The sequence below is a fragment of the Sinocyclocheilus grahami genome, unplaced genomic scaffold (assembly GCF_001515645.1).
Source record: "Sinocyclocheilus grahami isolate Dianchi unplaced genomic scaffold, SAMN03320097.WGS_v1.1 scaffold647.1, whole genome shotgun sequence".
Classification (NCBI taxonomy): domain Eukaryota; kingdom Metazoa; phylum Chordata; class Actinopteri; order Cypriniformes; family Cyprinidae; genus Sinocyclocheilus; species Sinocyclocheilus grahami.
The window spans coordinates 131802-135334 of NW_015505826.1; positions in this window are offsets into that span (position 1 = coordinate 131802).

Below are 3533 nucleotides of genomic sequence, written 5' to 3' on the forward strand. Positions count from 1 at the left end.
GTCTCTCTGAGGAGCGCCCGTCGCTCGCTCGCCTCCCACTCTTTTCTTACGGTTGCCACGGCAACAGGACGGTTCTGTCTTGAGGAATGCTGGCGGGATTCTGTTGCCATCGGGAAACACTAGAAACACTAGAAAGATGGAGATGATCCAAACCCTTTGACTGATGCTGATGTCAGTCACCACAGAAAATAACCGCAGCCTCGTCCATCAGTGTTTACAGTAATCAGCACCACCAGTGTAATGTGTGTGTTGCCTTACCTGGTGAGGGCACTACAGTTAAGGTTTGATTGGAGAGGGGAGCCGAATACAGCTCAGTTGGAATTATTATACAAGGTGTTGAGTCTTGTTTATAACATGGTGTCAGAAGTATCGAATTCCAGCACAATATGGAAGGACTAAAGCCGCCACAACCACTGTAATTTGAAGGTAACACGGCAGAGAACTGGAAAAAATGGAAACAAAAATTTGAACTATACATGACCGCATCGGAAGTCGACACGAAAGATAGGACAATACAAAGTTGCACACTGCTACACGTTATTGGAGACGAAGCCCTACACTGTAAAAAAAAAATCCGTAAAATGTAGGCAGTTGTGGTTGACGGAATTTTACCGTAAAAAATACGGTAGCAACATTTTAGGTTTTACGGTTTTAACTTAAATTTACTGTTAAATACCTGATATATATTATATATCATATACCATTAACTGATATACCTGAAGTGATGATAATGGATTGCCCAGCTTATGCTTCACCTGATTTAGCCTTTTTCAGTCGGTCATATAGATTCAAATACGTTACGTCATCTCAAGGGTACCCACAAAGTAATGGCAAAGCAGAAAAGGCTGTTCAGGTGATTAAGTCACGCTTTTAAAAAAGCAAAGGCATTGGCATGGTTGAAGTATGTGAGGCACCACGAGGCACTTATGTGGTGGAAAGGGATGGTCAAAAACTCAGTCGCAATAGAAGACATATCATACAGACCAGCGAACAACAACAAAGGCAAAAAAAAAGAGTGTATTTCCCAATTGCCACACACAGGAGAAGAGGGAAGTACTGAAATTGATGCCCAATACAGGGTTACAGAGCCCAGTGTTAATTTTTTTGTGAGACTTTATTTTTGCAATGAAATTATGAATTATGCAAGATTGCAAAAAAAGCGAGATTTTGCATTGGATTCAGTGAATCATGACAAACTGGAGTCATGCAGTGAGAGCAGAGCAGCAGTCCCAAACCCACAAAGTAATGGCAAAGCAGAAAAGGCTGTTCAGGTGATTAAGTCACGCTTTTAAAAAAGCAAAGGCATTGGCATGGTTGAAGTATGTGAGGCACCACGAGGCACTTATGTGGTGGAAAGTGATGGTCAAAAACTCAGTCGCAATAGAAGACATATCATACAGACCAGCGAACAACAACAAAGGCAAAAAAAAAGAGTGTATTTCCCAATTGCCACACACCGGAGAAGAGGGAAGTACTGAAATTGATGCCCAATACAGGGTTACAGAGCCCAGTGTTAATTTTTTTGTGAGACTTTATTTTTGCAATGAAATTATGAATTATGCAAGATTGCAAAAAAAGCGAGATTTTGCATTGGATTCAGCGAATCATGACAAACTGGAGTCATGCAGTGAGAGCAGAGCAGCAGTCCCAGCTCAGAAAGATGATTTAAACTCTGTTGCAACACTTATTTTGATATGCAAAAAATTTATATAGTGCTTTAGCACGAATCCAGGCTTGAGATTTCTGTTTTGCACTGCTCGGTATGATCTCGCCCCGTTATAAGTGCTGTACAGTGACATGATTGTTGTTTTTGAGGTGTTTTAGTGCGTGTTATTTTCCTAATTTAGCCTAGAAAGGTTCAACTTTGATATAATGGTTCAATCACATGTAATAAAGTGGACAATTGTTAAATTGTGGCAAACTATGTTTTAAAGCTTTGTAAACACACTCTTAAATCACGCATTTTATATCTAATTAATTTGACATGAAAATGTTATCTTTCCCCAAAGCCCTGCTTCTGTACATTTAGCTCTGCGTAGCTCTTAGTTTTCCTTTCGTTTGTTCAGATGTTTTGGTGCAGATGTGCAGTGAGTGATCGTCTGCTGCTCCTCAACTTCTAGACTCTCAATTAACTTGATTTAAAAACTCTGCTGTTGCCATGGAGATCAGAGAGTGTCGCCTTGGAGACAATAAAAGAGTTTAGCTTCATTCAGCCGCTGGACGCTGCTTCATGCGCTCCACTCCTGATGTCATGTCATGTAATGCCTGTCAATATATATATATTTCCTCTATGTGGTGAAAATATAATGAAATTCTGCCATAAACTAATGTCATACAGTAACATTTAAAAGTTTGGATTTTTAATGTTTTTGAAAGAAGTCTCTTCTGCTCACTAGGGCTGCATTTATTTGATCAAAAACAGTAAAAATTGTGAAATATTATTTTTGAACATTAGTGATATATATATTTTAAATATTTTTTTTACACATTATGGAAACTTTAAATTAACCACCAACTATGACTTTTAATTATGAACATCTCTCAACACGTCTCAACACTTTTGCTCTTTTTATTGTTTTATCATCATACCTGCTTAATTTCATGGGAAATCAGTATGTTTTTGTTATTAATTTAAATTTAAGCGACACACAGGTATTACAGTAAAAGTTCAGGATCTCATCATCTCAGATCTGCAGGTAGTTTAGCTGTGTTTTTGGTGTGTGTGTGTGTGTGTGTGATATATAACTGCAGTGTGTCTCCGGATCGTCCTCAAATACTCTATTTTCCACTCCGGCTCAGTGAGGATTCTGGGAAAGGCCTTCATTATTGTGTTGGCTTCAGTCAGCGCTCGTGAGCTTCTGCTGGAGCCGCTGTATAAACAGAGCCTGAGTCCTCTCTACTGACCCCAGATCAGCGTCGAGTGACACCAGAGCTGGATTCACCCTCATGACGGGACAGAAGCGCTGATGAAGGTTTCATACGGTCGTAATGAACTCGTTCTGTTTAATGTGCCTTCACTGCCTGTGAGTGTGTGTGTGTGTGTGTGTGTGTGTACCTGATATTCCCTGTGTTATGGGGAATAAATATCCCCACAAGGGTAGTAACACCAGTAAAAGAGGTAGGGTTAGAGTAAGGGGATAGAAAATACAGTTTGTACAGTAGAAAAACCATTAAGCCTAAGGAACGAACCCATAAAACATGGAAACCACTGTGTGTGTGTGTGTGTGTGTGTGTGTGTTTCTTCAGGACTGAGTGTTCACTCTAATGATGTGGTGTTTGTGAATCAGCTGGAGCTTTAGCTGTTTATGGTTCAGCATTAGTTTAAGTGAGCATTTGAACGTCTGCTGGGACTTTTTCAGTGTCACAGATGGAGATGTGAGTTAATGGAACTAGTAAATTATATTGAGGCATTTATAGTAAAAAAAAAAAAACTCCATACTGACCATATTTCAATTGCAGTTGTGGTTCATTGAAGCAGCATGATGAATCCTCGGGGCATCTGCAGCACAAATAGCATTAAAGGTCCAGACACT